The sequence below is a fragment of the Rhinolophus ferrumequinum genome, chromosome 15 (assembly GCF_004115265.2).
Source record: "Rhinolophus ferrumequinum isolate MPI-CBG mRhiFer1 chromosome 15, mRhiFer1_v1.p, whole genome shotgun sequence".
NCBI classification, from domain to species: Eukaryota; Metazoa; Chordata; class Mammalia; order Chiroptera; family Rhinolophidae; genus Rhinolophus; species Rhinolophus ferrumequinum.
Genome location: NC_046298.1, coordinates 15,259,471 through 15,278,491, shown reverse-complemented (window position 1 = coordinate 15,278,491; position 19,021 = coordinate 15,259,471). Strand labels below are relative to the sequence as shown.

General features: G+C 43.0%; 1 protein-coding gene across 4 annotated transcripts in view; it reads left to right on the top strand.

The window, feature by feature from the left end:
• The window catches only part of CDH11 (cadherin 11), a 148,432-nt gene that overhangs the window by 75,381 nt on the left and 54,030 nt on the right, over nucleotides 1-19,021 (top strand). Inside the window, exon 3 of one of the 4 annotated variants that reach the window (XM_033127613.1) lies at nucleotides 8,184-8,272. The exons of the other annotated variants lie outside the window; for them this stretch is intronic. The gene's annotated coding sequence lies outside the window, so the exon portion shown is untranslated. The remainder of the gene's footprint in view (nucleotides 1-8,183; nucleotides 8,273-19,021) is intronic. 4 annotated transcript variants of the gene reach the window in all.

Below are 19,021 nucleotides of genomic sequence, written 5' to 3'. Positions count from 1 at the left end.
CCTCATTTAATCTCCACAACCACCCAAGGGGAAAGGTTCTACTATTACCCCCATTTTTCAGATAAGGTCACATGATAAGGAAGAGCGGAGGTCGGCTTTGAACCCAGTGCCGTGGCCAGAGCAGAACCTGCCAGCTCACAGGGCACACATGGTCTGGGGGAGGGTGACTCACATGTCACAGTGGGCTGCTCTCCAGTCTAGCTCAGCGGCACACTGACCTTCACCATGTGTAGTGTCTTGACGCTGCCATAGTAACAAAGTGCCACCAACTGGGTGGCTTCAACAACGGAAAGGGGTTGTCTCACAATCTGGAAGCCATTAGTCTGAAATCAATGTAATTAGAGTTGGTTTTTTTCTGAGGGCTGCAAGGGAGAATCTGTGCCCTGCCTTCCTCCTGGCTTCCTTGGCGTTCTGTGGCTTATAGATGGTGGTTCTCCTGTGTCCTAATTTCCCCTTTTTATGGCAATAGTCATATTGGAGTAGAGCCCAATGACTTCATCTTAACTTGATCTTCTGCGAGGACCCTATAACCAAGTAAGGTCTCCTTCCTAGGTACTGAGTGAAGGTTAAGACTTCAGCATTTTGGAGGGAGACACAATTCACCCCATAGCACCATCCAAGCTCATTTCGATGTTACCACTTTAGACATGGATGGATCCAGTATGAGTCTTTTTCTCACATAGTCTTCCAACAAGTATTCATTGAACGCTTCCCACATGCTCCCTGCTAGAGATAAGATGATGAACAAAACACGCATGGTGACCCCCACCAACATGGAGCATTGACGATGACTCTTGGAGAATTTCCCCACTAGACCCTCGCAGAACTGCAGCTAAACCTTTTATCAGTAATTCCAAAGGCTCATCTAAGGGGATCAGTGAATGTAGCTTCGTCATTCTGGGTGAATCTAAAGAGAGAATAACTGGAAACAAATATTTATAGTTGATGAACTATTTGCTTGTGCATGTCTCCAATTCATCCATTGCTTTGCAAAGGGGCCTGTGATTTCTTCAAGTCTATGTGGTTTTTTTGTTTGTTCGTGTGTTTGTTTTCCTTGTTTACTGGTTGTGTATCACCACCAATCTCCTGGCCCAAACCCTGAAAGTAGAGTGATTATACCAGGGTGTATCACTTATTAGATGGAAGAACTATTAGCCTGTGCTCTGTTTAATTAAGCTTCACTTAATGGGCAAATTTTATTTTTTAAAAAACCAGGCTTACTGGCACTTCATCAGTTATTTAAGGCAGTTCATTGCACATCAGGGGAGAAAAAGAGAAAGGAAAAAAAATTTCTCATTTGCTCAAACTCGATTGGTCTGAGAAAAAGCGTGGCTGTCTAGAAGATGCCTAATTGCTGCTGTGATCCTGTGCTTATTCTCCATTTAGTTTCAGGCTTCTTATTGAAACGCTAATCACAGTTAGGTCTCACCTCTTGATGAAAGATTTTGTAAAAACTTGATATTCCTCAGTTCAGCTAGGAATGTCTGCATGCAAGTATAATGCCTCTCTGTCTGAATGGGAAGATAACTAATGCCCTTAATTTTGCAAAGAGGGCTGTGATTTGGTGTATACAGTACAGATCAGGGAAAATCAGAGGAAATTAATTTCCTTCTTTGCATAGACACCACCTCTGTGAGCAACTTTTCTTTAGCTGTTTTTGCCGAGGATTTAAAGATCGCTTGGCACCTGTATTTGGGCTTATTTCCTGTGGCTGGGGTCAAATTTAGGTTATGCTATTTTATCGAACGTCAGAACTTCGGGAACTGAAGTTCTCTGATTGGGGTTTCATTTGTCTGCCTGACAAGACTGAGGAGCAGGTATTTATTATTCATGCTTCTAGAGCAAGGTCTAACATGGGAGGCGTGCAATACAAGATTCTTTCCCTTTATTCCCTGACCCTCCCTCCACATCCACCAAGCCTTGAAGGTGGGACAGAAGTGGTTGTTTTCATTTCGTTTTTACCCACAGCAGGCACACACCCACCCTAAATCTCCATCTTAGGCACTCTGCTGCTTCTAGTAAGTTCTAAGCGCTTAGCACATCCAGATGGAAAATGAATAACTGAGGCAGAATCCATTTGTTTTGACAGGGACGCCCACATTATGGATGCTTGGCTATTTCTGCATGGTCGACTGACTTGCGACTGACTTTCCACCTTTGCATGCTACAGTATAGGTGTGAATACGTGCATTTTCCTCACCTGCATTGGCCCAAAGAGTAGAAGTTAATATTATCAAAACTACTATTTTGTTATTTGTGTGTGGGAGCTACCATCTGCCGACATTTCCTGCCACATCCATTTCCTCATTCTTGAGCAGCCCTGAGCTTTCACCCTCTCAAATTCCTATCGTTACCCGAACATAGGATCTGATTTCAAGTCTTAGGTGTTTGCTCCTACTGTTCCCTCTGTCTGGATTACTGTTCCTACCCTTGAACATGTGGTCCATCCATTACTTCGAGATTTCATTCAGGTGTATCAAGTCCGTCTTCCCCGACCAACCACATCCTCACACCCTGGTTTATGTGAGTCTCCTCTGAGCTCTCTCAGCTCTCTGATGCTGCCGTCACATTATAGTTACCATTTTCTGGGCTGCCTCCCAGCCTGCCACCAACGCCGTTAGACTCTCAGGGACTAGAGGACCATGACAGCATATTCTCGTTAGGGCCTCTGTTAGCTCAGTACCAGGTTTTCAGCTCAGGCCCAGGGCATGTTTGGTGAATGCATTTGTATTAATGTTGTGTGTGTGTGTACACTCACACGCATGCACGCGCAAACATCCATGAGTGCTGCATTCTGAAAAGACCTTAAAAGTTGCCTACTAATCTGACATGGCGGTGCATGCTTCGGATAGAAATGGTCCCGACTCCAAGACTTGGGTCTGGATGTTTTCTGAGAACAGGTGTCAACTCAGAGGATGAAAGAGAACCTTATTCCTCACTCCTCAGTCTGTTAGCACTGTAGATAATTCTTTCATCCTTAGGCCTTTTACCTTGTCGGTCACCTGTCAATATCCTAAGGCCTATTATTCTACCTTCTCCAGGGAAATCAAAGATCCTTCCTTGGTTTTTCTCTGAACTTAGTTGCATTGATGTTAAAAGTTCCCAAACTGTCAACGTTTCTCCAAATGTGATCTTTCCTGCCCAGATATTACTTCTGTGGGGACTAGGCAAAGCATTCTGAGTTCACAGAGAAGACATGTGGAGACAAAATGATTCTGGGATTTAGGACAAACATCACATGAAGCTTGAAGATTGGCCTACCTGGTCTAGTTCTTTACTTTTCCAGGTGGCTTTGTACTTTCTCAGACAAAATACAGGACTTCTAGGTAAATTTGAATTTTAGATAAAACAATAAATATTTTAGTGTAAGTACCACCCCACCCCCAAAATTGTATGGGACATACTTATACTAAAAATAATTGTTGTTTATCTGAAATTCAAATTTATTTGAGTTTCCTGTAATTTTATTTGTTAAGTCTAGTATCCCTGCTTCCCACAAAAGTTAATGACTTGATATCATAGGTATGATAGGGCTTGAGATAGTATGCATAGTTTCTGAGCCCCAAACAGTATTCGTTCCTAAATCATATCATTAGGAGTGGAAATTTTTCTATTCTCACACAAAGTGCTTTTTGCATTGTGTGATGATTCTTCCTAGAAATCGGCCCCATCTTAGCAAAACAAAAGTGGATTTAACATGGGACGGAACTCAAGAGAAATGAGCCATGTTAAGAGAGTTTTATCAAAGGTAATTACAGCATAGTTTTGTCGGTTTTGCATTCCACAAGCGTGACTGCAAATACCAAGTGAGTTTCCGTTGAGGCCAGGTCCTCTCTAAAAATATACTGCAGTTTTTGTTGTGCAGGGCACTGAGAAAGTTGCACCAGGAACTGTTTGGAGGACAACCAAAGCCACACCAAAGAATAAAGGTAAATGATCTACTCTGACGTTATCCATTTAGACAGCGTACATGATGTCTACTGGTCTCCCACATAAACTTTCACGTCTCCATGCTCACTAAGGACCTGATTTTAAATTCTTCAGCCCGTTATAAGTAAAAGAATGATCATTATTCTGCTATAATCTCAATAACTCCTCTTTACCATGCTTTCTTGTTTCAAGATGGCTTCACTAGGGGAAAAAAAAGAAAATTCACATCTTTATATTGAGGTCTTTACTACTCTTTGCGTAATAAAAAGTATCTTTTCTCATTTACCTGCTAAAAGTCCAGTCTCGACCAAGAGATTAAGGTGCCAAGTTTGTGACTTATAATTATTTGAACGAGATGTTCCTTCTTTTAAATATGTTCAACAAAAAATCTGCTTGTTTTTTTCTTGTGTCCCCAAGAACATTTTCTCTGGCTTTTAATATGGTTCCCATTGGTGTTTCAATCAGAGTTTTCTCAAAGTGAAACCATCATTCCCTCTTCCTCATGTCAAGAAACATGCACTCTGCTCATTTTATGGTAGCGTCACTTTCCAATCAGCATCCAGTCTGAAAAGGTACCTCCTCGTTTATGTGACACTTAAACCATTACTTCTCAGCAGGCAGATCGTAATGGTTACCCAAGCACTGAAGCCTGGACATCTGTGGAAGAGGATGTGCAAGCTAGTGAAATACTGATCTAAGGAAAGGATCAAAATTATGTCGCAGTTGAGGGCTCAGTTCAGTCGGAGCAAGCAAAGGGCAAAGTGGGGTCAGCAGCACCTTGCAAAGACTCAGCCATGGGGTCCACGGGGATGTCTGAGCTGCAGAATGGGGAAGGGAAGGGAGGTGAGGCATAGGCAGGTTTGTCTATGTGTCTCGGGTGGAGGGACAGCTAGAATAACTCTAAGGCAGCAGAAACGATTACGATCCCAGAGTCCTTGATCCAGGTTGGAACAAAGAGTGTCCATCTGGGAGAAAAGCACGGTCCCCACCAGAGATCCACAGATACAGGCAGAGGGCAGCATCATTTTCTGTCTCCTCCGTTCAGATAGAAGTGGGACCTCAAGCAACAGATAAAAATGCCAGAGGCTGGCGCAGACCCCAGGAAGAAACCCCGGACATGGCTCAGGTGGAAACTCAGAGCCCTCGGCCGTCCATCTGGGCTTCCCAGTAGAGCAACAGTCGTGGAAAGGACCAGAGGGTGGGTGGGTTCCTGGGAAATAAGGCATAAACTTGGGATGTGGAGAGCATGGCTTCAGAGGAGAGCTGAGGAGGAGGCTACAATGCTGTCCTCCCCTTTCTGCCTGTCACCATTGTGCCAATCTTCTTCTGGATCTAGATCCTGTCTCTTTTCTTCATGAAGTGGCCATGCCATCTGGAGTGTATCTTGACCTCTTTTAATGTTTATATTTATCATTGATTTTAGGAAGCTGACTTGATCTGGACCTATTAGTTATTTTCTGAGTGTGTACATCTGTCAAATCAGCTGGCTTTCAAATTCTGAATCTCTTCCACCCCACTTTCACCTTGTGAGTTCTTGGTGAGCTCGATTAGGTTGCTGGAGTTTAAATCTTAAAATGTGCAGGCATGGAAGAGCTGGAGACTGGAGACTTAGACCTTGGGGATGCCGGGGACTCAAGCCTGGGGTACTCAATGTCATGGTTGGATTCAGAAGCAGGAACAGACTCTGAACCAGGAGACCAAGCCATGTTTCTACGGTCTCGTGGGCAGCCATCCTTGAGATGCAAGAGTGGGCATTTCTGTCCTGGACATCTCGTCAGGAAGCCAGGAAGTCCATGATGGCAAAGTGCATGATTTACAGTAACTGCTTTGCTGTTCCTTCTTCATCTGCTCCTTGGTTTGGTTAGGGCAGCTGTGATCCAAAGGGGCTTTCCCTTACTGAGTGATGCTGGCGAGTACTTTCTACCAGTGGTACCATGGAGTGCAAGTTTGCCTTTCCAAAGGTACTTGGTCAATGGATGGAAGGTCCCCGAGAGCAAGGGCAAAACCATCCCCACCTGCACACACTTCTCCTAGAGAGATACTGTGTGTGTCTGGCAAAGCATCCAGTCGGACTTTGTCACCCGGGTGCTCTATACGTGGATTGAAGTTTTATTATTTTGTTTGTTTATGTAATTTTATAAGAAACAAACAAACAAAAACAAAGCTAATTGCATGTCCTTTCCATTTGAAAACAGGCTTGAGTCTTCTTTGCAGTGTGGGTATTGAAGTGACCAGTGGTGTGAGGAGTGGTGGGTAACAGCTGCTCTTCCAGTTTTGATTTGTGAGACCTGCCTCTGCCACCACCGCATCACTCCTCCTTCCGTGAGTGACATACCTAACGTTTTCGATCATGAGATCTCACAGCACTATCTCCTGTTGGGCTGGTTCCTTTTGTTAGGAGATATTTATTGTCTGACTGCCTTCCTACATTCCCTGCACCACTTGCATTTTATTACTCATTAGCACCTTTGGAGGCTGAGGCGGTGAAGGGTGGATAGCAAAATGTTGTTCTAATGTGGAAAATGTTCTGAGGGAGAGGCTTGAAAATCATGATTCATTCATTCAAGGACTATTTGAAAAACTTGAGCAGACTAGGGAACACCTGGGGAAGAGTCGGGGCAATTCCTCTAAGGAAACAGTAAAGGAACTGGTGATGTTTGAAGTGCATAATGCAAAACCCTTGGGTGAAATACCCACTTTCTAAAATCTCCAGGAACCTATGAGTTCCTGGAGGGCAAAAAAACATGTTTCACTAAATTCATAGCATTTAACTATTGCAGAAATCCTAGTCTCCACAAATATTCCTTAAATGGTTGTTCTGTGAAATAAAATCTAGCTGAGTTCTGAGCATCTCCAGAAATAATAATAATTAAAAAAAATAATAAGACCTTCACAGGAGAATTACAGAGAAGTTCAGCATGAAAGGTGAAAAGGCAAGAGCTTTCGAATGGGCCATATATGGCTCCTAATCCCATTTCCAGCACTAACTAACCATAGGAACTGAACTGAATGCTCTGGAAGGGAAGTACCCTTGTTTCCTTTTTCTGGACAATGGAGGCAATGATAAAATTCCTGAAGATGCTGGAAGGAAAGAGGTTATGAAGACTATATGTGAATCACCTAGCACAGTGCCTGCCCTATAGTAGGTACTCAGGTACCCACCCCCAACCCCACCAGGGACTGACTGGGCTGTCTCAAGCAGAGGCTGCATGGAGAACGAGTGGTTTGCCAAGATGGCCTCCGGAAACTTAGTCAAGAAAGCCCATGTCATCTCATGTGACAAGTACCTGGCAGCTTTGTCCACACTTTCCATGATTGCTCCATTCCTGTCCCATACTAGCGATAATTGAAAGCTCCATGATGTCTGCAGAGGGACTTCTGGCCTGTATCCCTATTGAGTCTGGGGCCCTAATATATGTGTATTTTCACAGCTTTCCTTGTTGGAATCAGCCATACCTCCTCTCTCCACCATACACACCATCCCCCAGCCTAGGAGCTACCCCTGAGGTCATTGTCTTCACAAGTCAACACTGCAGAACCCCTTTGGGTCTGGGGGCAAACAGAAGAATGCCCACGTACATGAAAGGAACCCATTTGCAGCGCCTGGTGGATTTTATATCCCTATCAGAGAAAAGGAGCGAAATCACATCTCCTTTCTGTAATAATAACAGGTCATTTACATTTATCTGTACATTTTTTCTTTCTTTTTTTTTTACATTACAACCCACACTACTACAAGTCAAAAGCCAACACTTTTTAAATTATCCAAAGATGTGTAAGTTGCCACTGCTGTCAGCATTTCATCATCCTTCTCCTTACCTGGGCAGCCCACATTATACTTTTACAAACAGCTTCCTAATCCATTATCTCAGCCAACCCTCAAATTAACTTGGGAGCCAGGGAGGTCAGGCAGCATTCGTCCTTTTTTTCATAAGAAAAAAACAGATCAGAGACATGAAGTGAGTTGTCAGTTGTCAGTGCTCCCACAGCCTCCTGAGCTGGGGCCTCCCCGAAACCCGGCGATGGTGGGCACTGACGCAGGAATTTACTAACCCACCGCTGGACTGAGACAGCAAGTCTGTTAGGTATCAGGAGCTCAGAAGTGGTTTCCTTTTTCCTTTATTGACTTATTGAATGCAGCCAACCTGCTTTGCAAAGAAACATTTTGCTGACTCTGTGCTGTCGGGTGTGGGGCCCGTCGGTTCAGCCGTCCCCACCCATGGTAGCCCCTTATCCCTTGGTTTTTCTTTTAGGGCGTTCTGCTGCTCAGATTTGGAGGCCACCCATCATCCAGCCCTTCGTTCCATGCACAGGAAGACTGAGGTCTCGATTGCTGGATGTTGTACGGCGAGTGTGTGGCATGTCTTTGATTAGCACAGTGTTCTTTGTACGCCTTCTTTCATTAAATAGAAGTTTCATGCTTTGCATGAGGATGCTTACTATCTAAGACCAACACTGACTAATAGAACTTTTTTGGATGATTGAAATGACCCCTGAGCACTTGAAATGGGACTAGCGCATTGAGGACGTAAATGTTTCCATTTTATTAAATTTTAATGAATTTAAATGTACAAAGCCACCTGTGTCTCAGTGGCTACCATATTGGACAGTGTGGCTCTAGAAAAGTGGTTTTCATCCTTGAATAGAGAACCACGCAGGGAACTTCAAAAATACTGATTCTTGGTTTTCATTGATTTTAATTGGTTTAGAGGAAAGCTCGGGCAATGGGGTTTTTAAGACTCCCCGGTTAATTCTAACGTACAGTCAAATTCTAGAGACACTGATCTAAATTTTAAGCTGTGGGAGAGACAGAGGCCATGCCAGCTGTATACACCACTGTACTCAGTAGCCAAGAATTCAGTGAAGAATTAGCTACGTTACCAAATCACAGGGAACTTCATATATCCTGGGGAAAAGGAGGTGCCCTTATTAAATTATTTAAAAGGACAATGTGAGCCAGAGGAGTGGAAATGGTCACTTCTACCTGGGGGAAGAAGAAGGACATGGCCATGAATTGTAAATAAGGCACATTTTTTTTCCAGAAAAAAATTTCCATTGTTACAATAGATGTTTCTGCCAGGCAAGTCAAAACTCACGTCTATAACTCACAATAGGATTAACCTGGGATTATGGAAAATCTAATTAAAAGGGAAGCATATTATCTGAGACCCACAAAGCACACTTAACGCTGCCTTTGAAAGTCCTGCCTGCCTGGGACTGTTCAGCATGTGCTTCAGAAAATCGCCCTGCCCATGTACAAGGCACTTGACTAGTCTGCTGTATCCCATTACTTTTCTTTTATGCTTAAGTTGTGTTTTTTTTAATCTCATTACTTTTGATAAATGACGTTAATGCCTTTGAAAAGAAAGAATTGGGCTTCAAAGATTGGATTATTTGAAACCACAATGAGATCATTATGAGGCTATTGTTCGTGTCTGCTTTCTAAAATAAGGAGGGGGGCGGCGCTATGGTATATGTAGAGATACAAAGAAAAAAAAAAGAAGAAAGAAAAGGTTACTTAAGAGTGTGGCAGAATTTAGTTTACTCTTAGCATGATAACGTGGTTTAGGGAGATACATTAGAAAGAGACCTCCAGAACAGCCCACCCACCCTCTGGTAGAAATCAAGCTTCTGATAATTGGAAGCAGCTTGACTTTCTGCATTCCTCACTCCTGTTTGGTGGCTGATTAAACCAGATGGATGCATGTGGACCGCACTGGATTGGGGTCACAGGCTGGACTTCTCAGAATTCTAACGGCTCTCAGCAGTGGTGATTTTGAGGCACACTCTGCCCTCGCCTGAGTAATTATTTCAAAAATTCACATCAAGCCTTTGTCAGTTATTAAGGCCACCTTGGGATAATTCCTCCTCTTACTGTTTATATTTTTTTAAACAGACTTTGTGGAAAGTGGTTCTCTGCCGGATGTCAGATTCCAGCGAGACTATGCAGATTGTTTCCCCTCTCTTCCTGTTTGTTCTCCACTGACAGTCTTTAAAGAGAGCTGCCAGGTCCTTGTTTATGAATGTCTTTTCCCTTGTAGAACCTGGACTGGTGTTTCCATAGAAATACTTGGAAAGGGAGGACTGCCTTTAAGCTGGTGGGGGGTGGGCAGGAGTAGATGTTATAAAAATTATCTGTCACTGTTTATGCTTTCCCCTCCCCCTTCTTTTTTCCTCTGTAAAATGAGTTTAGGTTTTGTTCACTTTGTCTTTTATTTTGTACAAGTTATCATCTGTCTATCTCGGCTTTCCCATTTGTCTACTGAAGAGGGCCTCAGAGTGGGAGGTCTCTAGGATTTTATCCAGTTCTGAGATTCGCACATCGAATGATGCAACACAATGTCCAAACTTGAAACAGACGTCGTAACACTGGTGCCACCTACTCTTGGCAGAATGTGGGATCCTAACTCCTCCGCTCTGAACTTTCCACTTGGGCATCAGTCCACTGTCTTCCCAAGTCTCACGTGCTGAAAACCAAACTCATGCTCTTCATCCCCAAACCAGGCCCTTCTCCTTCTGAGGCCGGGAGCGGCACCACTATTTCCTTAGTCTCCTGGGACTGCAGCCTTATCCTCTGTCCTTCTCAGTCTGTCCAGTTCCCAAGGCCCTGCACACCTGCATGGCTCCTAGAATAACCCTCCTTTCTCCACGGAGGCTTATTTTTCTAGTTCAGAACTATATTACCTCTTACCTGAACTATTGCAGTAACCTCAGCAAGTCTCCCTTGGTTATATAATCTCCTCTCTAGGAGACGCCGGAATCCTCAACTTCTGTGCTGCCCAGTACAGTAGCCACCAGCCATATGGCTACCGAGCTCTTGGAAGGTGGCTGGTCCAAACCGGGATGTGCCATCAGTTTAGAATATATACAGCGTTTTGAAGACTTAAGACAAAGTATCGCAATCATTCCTATACTGATGACATAGTGAAATGATACAATTTAGGGCATCCCGGGTTAAACATAAATATGTATTTACAAACATTTTTTTTAATGTACCATCTAGAAAATGTCAAAGTATACACGTGACTCACATTGTAACTTCTATCGCACGACATTAGTCTATATCTGTCATCTCCCTCGAATCTGTATATCAGTGTATTTAGCAATCCCTGTTACAGCATTATTTTCTTTTTTTAAAAAAGATTTTATTGGGCAAGGGGAACAGGACTTTATTGGGGAACAGTGTGTACTTCCAGGACATTTTTCCAAGTCAAGTTGTTGTCCTTTCAGTCTTAGTTGTGGAGGGCGCAGCTCAGCTCCAGGTCCAGTTTCCGTTGCTAGTTGCAGGGGGCACAGCCCACCATCCCTTGTGGGACTCGAGGAATCGAACTGGCAACCTTGTGGTTGAGAGCCCGCGCTCCAAACAACTGAGCCACCTGGGAGGCAGCTCAGCTCAAGGTGCCGTGTTCAATCTTAGTTGCAGGGGGCGGAGTCCACCATCCCTTGCGGGATTCGAGGAATTGAACTGGCAACCTTGTGGTTGAGAGCCCACTGGCCCATGTGGGAATCGAACTGGCAGCCTTCGGAGTTAGGAGCATGGAGCTCTAACCGCATGAGCCACCAGGCCGGCCCAGCATTATTTTCTTTATCTCCTCTTAATGAACAGTGTCCCAGAGACTTTGGGAAGGCTTGCACCTTATTATGTGTTGTATGTTGTGTTGCATATTGTATGTATGTTATATGTTATATCAGTGTATCCGGGGCTCAGAGTAGTGTATATTTATGTATTCCTGTTGATGGATCAAAACTCCTAATGTGTCCTCTTGATCACCTACTATGTGCCAGGCCACGTCAAGGACTACAAAGTTCTCTCTAGGCATCATCGCCTTTTATCTTAGCACTCCATCTTTAAGACTGGTCCTAGTGTTTTTCCCATTTTTAACATGGTGTGTGGATACACACAGAGGTTAAGTCAGACACCTAATGAGCTCTAACCCTCCAAGCCCATCTGACTCCGGAGCTTGTGATCTCAACCATTTTGTCAGAACTGCTGTTTTCCGTGTCAGTTTCTCCTGTATACCTCCGACAGCTCTATCAATCTCCTGACCAGAGTCCCGCTGGCTTCCCATTGTCGATCAGGGGAGGTCCTGATTCCTAATGCTGGGATTCAAGATCTGTCCTGTTAGCAGGGCTCTGCATTGCCTAGTCCCAGGGGACACCATTCCTATTATACGTGTTGTAAGTGGGGCCTCCTGGAGTTGTACATAGAGCGGTCCTGCCAGCTGGGATCTAGACCTTCTAAATGAGATGAAAACCTCCATCCAGGGAAGGTTGCTCGGTCTCCACGCAGCAGAATCACAGGACCCCACAGACATGAGAGACCGTTAGTAGGCTATGGCCAACCTCCTCTTTTATAGAAGGAGAAACTTAGTACCAGAGGAAGAAGTCGTTTTTCTGAGGTTACACAGGTGCTCAGTGGTAGAACCTCTGCTAGAACACAAGTGTCCTGACTGCTGGTGTGGCAATCTCCCTATTGTCCCAGTATTCCCCGGAAAATCAAAGAAGAGGCATTGTCTACATCTGAACAGATGAGCTCTGCAGCTGCAGCCCTTCACTCTTGAGCAGGAGAAGAACCACCTAACTTTTTCTTCTTGGTTATTGTAATTTACTAGTTTTGCTGTTTGGTGATAAAAGGAAGCACTAAAGCTAGCTCATGTACAGGAGGCTTATTGTCTCTGGATGCACAGGTTATTGCAAATGACATAGAATTTCAGGGACAGATGAGTGCTGGGCCCCGTAGAGACAGCAGCTGGAGGGTGGTCCTTGACTACCAAGATCTTCAGAGAACAGGGCCGTGCATTCTGCCATTTGCATGGCTCAGGGACAGGGGCCATGTTTGTTTCTATTTAGTTTAAAACTGGCTTGCTCATCACCTTGATTTCACTGGAACGTTGGCTGTAGGATGTCACTTTTTGGCCACTCCATCCCCCAGGGGCCTCATAACCTTTCTGTTTCAGCTCCCTTGCTGGCAAATGCTTCCTGTTTCCTTTCATTCAAGTTCCCGAGCGAATCTTATGTCCACCTGCTTATCATTTTGAGCCAGGTTACAGAGGTTGAATCAACCAGTGGTCGGTTGAGGGTTTGGTTGTCATCACGCTACATGTGATTCAGTCGGCCATCGCTCAGGGTGAAAGTGGAAGCGCCACATGTTGGCAAGTATGGAGAGAGGTGTTTACTTGGCCAAGGCTAGAGCAGGCAAGTACCGGAAGACTAGAGTGAGATGGTTCACGTTCACCTGCAGAGATGTGGTCACATATCCTGTGCTTTCGTACATGGTCCTGCTTGCACTGATCACATCATATTGTCATTCATCTGCTTGGACAACTGTCTCACCGTTGTTTGAGTCTACAAATCAGAGATTCATGGCAGCCGGTGTCTCCCTAAGGTCCAACCCAGGCCTGGCACTGCAAAACGTTATTGCTGAATGAAGAACCCAGCAAATAAAGAAGGCTTTATAAATATTTACTGCTCTGAGACAAAGGGAAATTTACATAGAGCCCTCTGATACCATGAATGATAATATATTATGTTGAGCATATTATCATTGCCAATTTTGCCCTAATCTTCCCTCAGGTATTTTAGCTCATGCAAAAGAAAAACTGCAAATACAATCTCTCTTTCCACACATTCATATACAGTGTTCATTCGTAGTCTGAGATGACACTGCCAACAAGGTGATTTCCTGTATGTGTTGCTATATTTTATTCATCTTAATGATTAACATTTAAAAATATTACAGTGAGAAAAATACTATCATAAGGAATGAGTAAAGCACAACTCATAAGTTCTTCATTGCACACATTGTATCTAACCATCTTATCATTTGAAGATGATTTTATTACTTTAAGAGATACATAATCACTGAATGATTCTATATGTTTGGGGTCCGCAGACTTAAGTTGGATTTTTATGATACGTTGTGGTCATGAGAACCTGAGAACATGAAGGGTGATTATACATACTTAAAAACAAATGGTATTCACCCCTTAACGAAGATGATACTCAGTATCAAATACAATTTGGAGCTGAGATGATCCTTGGAGATGGAACATACAGTCTCTTTGTATCAAAGATGAGTATCATGGACTCCCAGAGTTTGGGAGCCAAGTAAAGCCAAACCATGGGTTTTACAGTCACATAAACTTGAATTTGAATTGCATCCTCTACAGTGATTCAGTGTGTACTCTTGGATGATTTACTTAACCATTCTGAGCCTCAGTTTCCTCGTAGATAAAATCTGGGTGCTATTTACATGAAATTGTAGTGAAAATACATTAACATGGTATGTACCAAGCCCTGAGTAGATTGGCCAGCACTAGAAAAATCAAGCACTTGATCATGTGTAATCCTTACTATCAGTACCTTATTTTGTGTAGCCTGTAAGTGATTGAAACAAGGATTTGGATCAGGTCTGCCAAACACCAGGCAGTGAGTGAACTTTTCACTTCCACTGCCAATGCTCCGTGATTCTTTATTTCACTAGAACCAGAGAATCACATTTACAGGGCAGCAGTTTTAAAATTTCCACCCGCCCTTAGAGAGCATTTGCTGCATACTTTAACATTTGAATTTGGTATTAGAGAGTGAAGCAACATATACAGAGGCCCTTTTGCAGTCTTTGCTGTGTATTTCGCACCTGAGCAGAAATGATTATTACCCCAAGCTCATGCTTTGTTCCAAGTGTAGAAATCAGGGAATAGGAAATGTGATTCAGTAGGTCTTTTAATACTTCCTCTCCCATTCTCTGTGATTTCCACAGACATGGCATAATTCCTGTGATTTGATTTGAAACTAGAGACCAGCTCAGAGCTGAGTGATGAGATCTGAACGGGGAATAAAATATGCTTGAATTAATTTGCATAATAGAATCCAATTGGTTACAAAGCTGTGTTTGTTGAAGTGGAGACCAGAGCCCCTGAGCTCCCCTGACAAAGGGACACTGCACATGCAGAATGGAGTTTTGAGTTCTGGTGTGGGCCTCGGTAATATTCTTAATGTAATGATAACGTGTCTTTAACTGTAAATTAGCTTCCTGGAAATGAAAAGAACAGGTCAGCCTGTCTGATCCTTCCAGCTCTGTGGGGAGGAGAAAGCTGAAAAACCAAAGCCGCTTGCTTTCTGCTAAGCGCTTTCGTCTTTCTTTCTTTACCCGATAACAATTTCTAGCAGGAGTCCAAATATACTTAAACACCCGTATATGTCATTTTGTTTTACGGAGACAAAAGCAGACACAGCGAGAGAGTTTTATGCTCAAGGCGCAGGAGCTTATGACGGGCTATCTGCTCTCAAGATAGAAGGGCGAGCCTCCACTTAGAGCTGGTGCTTTTGCAAATCCATTTTCCTGTCATGTTATTACTCCTGTGACTTTCAACAATGCTTATTTTTCCTTCCAAGCAATCAGCTCCCATCATAGAATGAAGTCCTCCTCTATGTTTTAGCGGAGCCTCTATGCTCAGGCATCCTGGCATCCTGTTAGAAAGTCCTTTATTGGAAAGATTGTTCAAGAACTGCATTGGGGGTCTTTATTAAAACCAATCGGAACATTTATATAATCCCCTAATTATTAGCAACGTCAAGGTCTTCTTAGGAGGGCCGTTTCCTATTAATTTTCATGAGGGATTCCTGCAAACTCTCTATCATGGAATACACAAGTCGATCTCTCGATTTTAGAAGCATTTCTAAAAAAAATAAATAATTCTCCCTGAACACATCTTTTTTAACCTGTCTCTTTAAAAAGTCTGGAAAGGGTTTAAAAATAAAAGGCGAAGATTAACGTTTGTTTTCATGGTGCTGTTTAAGGACAGGTTGTACAGTGTGGTTGGTGGACTGATGTAAGGCCCTCCTATGCGTCCTCACTTTGGTCATTGCTATAAAATGCTTCATCTTCCTCTTTCTGGTTTGGTTTTCATAAGTTAGTCAGGTATTACTCCTGTTGCCTCCCTTCCCCCGACCAGTGCCACCAAAACGTAAATTATTTTCATCCTAAAACTATTGTGTGTGTATTGGGATGTGTGTCTATATTTGATCTGCAGCATTCTCTGAGATAGGCAGCATCATCTAGCATTATGAGAAAGCAGGTCCTGGAACCATATGCCAGGTCCTTCTGGCTCTGTAGCCATGGGCAAGTTATTTAATCTGACTATGCCTCCGACTACTTATCTGTAAAATGGGGATAATGATACTACTACTTCGTGTGGTTATTGTGAAATTGTAATTAATGACTCAACTCATTGAAAGCACTTAGAAGAGTGTTAGGCAGATACTCACAATGGACAAAGGTTAATTATTATTATTATTATTTTCATCATAGTCATATTATTAATGTACATCAAGTCCTAATATTGGTTTACTTTAGGTAGCCTCTAGGTCACTGTTTTTATCAGAGTCCATATCATTTCCTTGTGACCTTCAGACACAAACAAATGGTAAGAGTTGGTATTGTTCACTTGTTATAAGAACAAAGACTCGAGAGCCAGGTGTCTTGGGTTCAGAGTCCAGCTCTGCTATTTGTCACAAGCATAACCTTGCACAAGTTGCTTAATTTATCTGGGCCTCAGTTTCCTCATCCTTTAAAATAAGAATATCCATAGTACCTATGCATAAGTTTGTTATAGAAATTATTAAATGAGTTATCATTCCTAGTTTTTAGAACAGTGGCTAGAAAAAGCTCTTGCTAAGTATATTTTCAGTCTGAAATTGAATAAATTTTTTAAAAATCATGTCTTAAAATTCACCTTACACATTCCGGAGATTGATCAATGAAAATAATTTTATATATCACATAGTCACATAAGCACTTACAAATAATAGGTCCAACGGATTACTTTTAGAAACAAGTTGGGTTTGCTGTTATTTCCAACAGAAGAACAAAGGAAATTTCCTCTTTTTAACAAAGGATTTATTGTTTATTGGTCATGTGGAAACCCAAGTTTATTAGTATCAAACTCGAATTTTTTTTTTTAACAAAGGGAAAAAAAAAGTTGTCATCTAGTTTCAACACTTTTAGTGTCAGAAATAATTGTGCTTTACAGAAAAATGGCAGCCAGAAGAAAGAGGTGCAGAAATATCAACTTTAATTAAACCCTTTCTTTCAAATACACTTCACAGTTTATATGCAAGAATAATTTATCACCGTGTGAATGAACACTTAATACTTGGCATGGTGTAAAATGGGCAGGAATCTTGTTGCACCATATGCTCGTTCCTTTCTATTTCTTCTTCTTGAGATTCAATGATGGCAATACCAAGTTTGAACTTCAAGTATGTGGTTCACATCATATAGTCAGCTTTTACTGATGGCCTGCTTTGAAGAGCTCAGTCACCGGACATATAATTATGAATAAAATATAATCTCAACCACTAAAATGCGTTCAGTCTGGTAAGGGGACAGTGTATGATTCAGAAGAAATGCCGCACAATCTCTCACTGAGCTCTAACCATGACTGTGAAGTTGGAAGCCACTTGTAGAAAATGGCGCCCAATGGCTCCATTTCATAGAGAAGGAGGCGGAGCCACCAAGCGGGGACTGATGAGGTCCAGTGACAAGCTAGTGGCAGATTCTCAACCATATCTCCAGCTTCCTGTCCGAACCCTCGGGATCTTCCTGTCGCTTGACATTTCCTCATTTTAGCATCTAACCCCTCCTGGGTCCCTCTCTGTGCTTTCCCACAGTCAGTTTGACTTGCAAGAAATAGCATTTGACGTGTTATAAATGCCCGAGTCTGAGGGTGAAGCTGTTAAATGACGGCTCTGCCTTTCTAATAGTTCTCGCTCTTCCACATAGTCCCTTACACATACCAAAGTATCTGTCTACAATAAATAGTAAACTCACTGTACCTTGAAAGGAGACTAACACAATACATCATCGAGTGGTACTGGTCACCTGACAATAACTGCACATACACCTCCCCAGATACCATGTTGCCATATTACAAAGGAAACAGGCTTGGGTTGGTGAAGTAAGTCAAAGGCCATCAGAAGGAAAGAGATTCTGCACCAGCAAACTAGAATTCCACCAATTCCCTTATTTTCTAGACTTCTAAGCCTAGATGGCTATGCCATCCTATGGAACTCTCATTCCTCGATGCTTCGCTTAGAGAAAGCACCTCACCACCCTCTTTTGGGCATCTTGATCTGCAAGGCAAGAGCACTTCTTTCTGCTGAGTGAGACCTGCAGGCTTGGATTGTGGCACTCTAGGAAGAGTGCGCCCAGTTCCCACTCTGTATCCAGCTCTATATGTGCTCAGAAATTCTTGTAATGCCTGTTTTCAGATGCATGCATGCAGGCTCAGAGTGCCCAAGGTCTCCCTGATTGTAAGATATAGAAGTGGTTTTCCAATCCAGGTCTATCTGATCTCCAAATCTAGGTATATTCCACTATGCCAAGATCCATCCTCCTTCCTGTTCCCCTCTCCACCCCGCCACCACTTCATCTAAACTAGGTAGCGAAGAATTAGGTGATGGTTTTTATTCTTACAATGCTCAGGAATCTCACCAACTTCATTTAAACCCATCGGCACTGAAATGAAGTGTTATCTTCAATATTAATGTGTCATCCTACATGCCCAACAATTTTCTGAGAATCCCTCACTTTGGTGGTGGGTGGGTAGTGGGGATTGTCTGGTTCTGGGAACTAGAACTCTAACTGGAGTGTGGGTGGCACTCCAGTGGGAGAGGATGATTGTCCATTCAGAAGAAAGTGTGGGGTCCTAAGAGAGGGGAACAGGCAACGGAAGTTCCTTAGGGGAAAACTAAGTTTCCAGCATTAGAAAGACGAAGTCCTGTGAGTAAGCCCACCCAGGACCCTGAGGCAGAAGTTAAGGATGAGAGAGAAGAACCAGAGTGCTGGAGAGAGGACTCGAGTGACTGTACCAGGTTTCCCCGAAAATAAGACCGGGTCTTATATTAATTTTTGTTCCCAAAGACGCATTAGGGCTTATGTTCAGGGGATGTCATCCTGAAAAATCATGCTAGGGCTTATTTTCTGGTTAGGCCTTATTTTCGGGGAAACATGGTATATAGATCAGAAACCTACAAGGGTTATGGAAAGGTGTTAGCAGCTCATCCTTCCTATTGATGAGTTGTTGAGTCG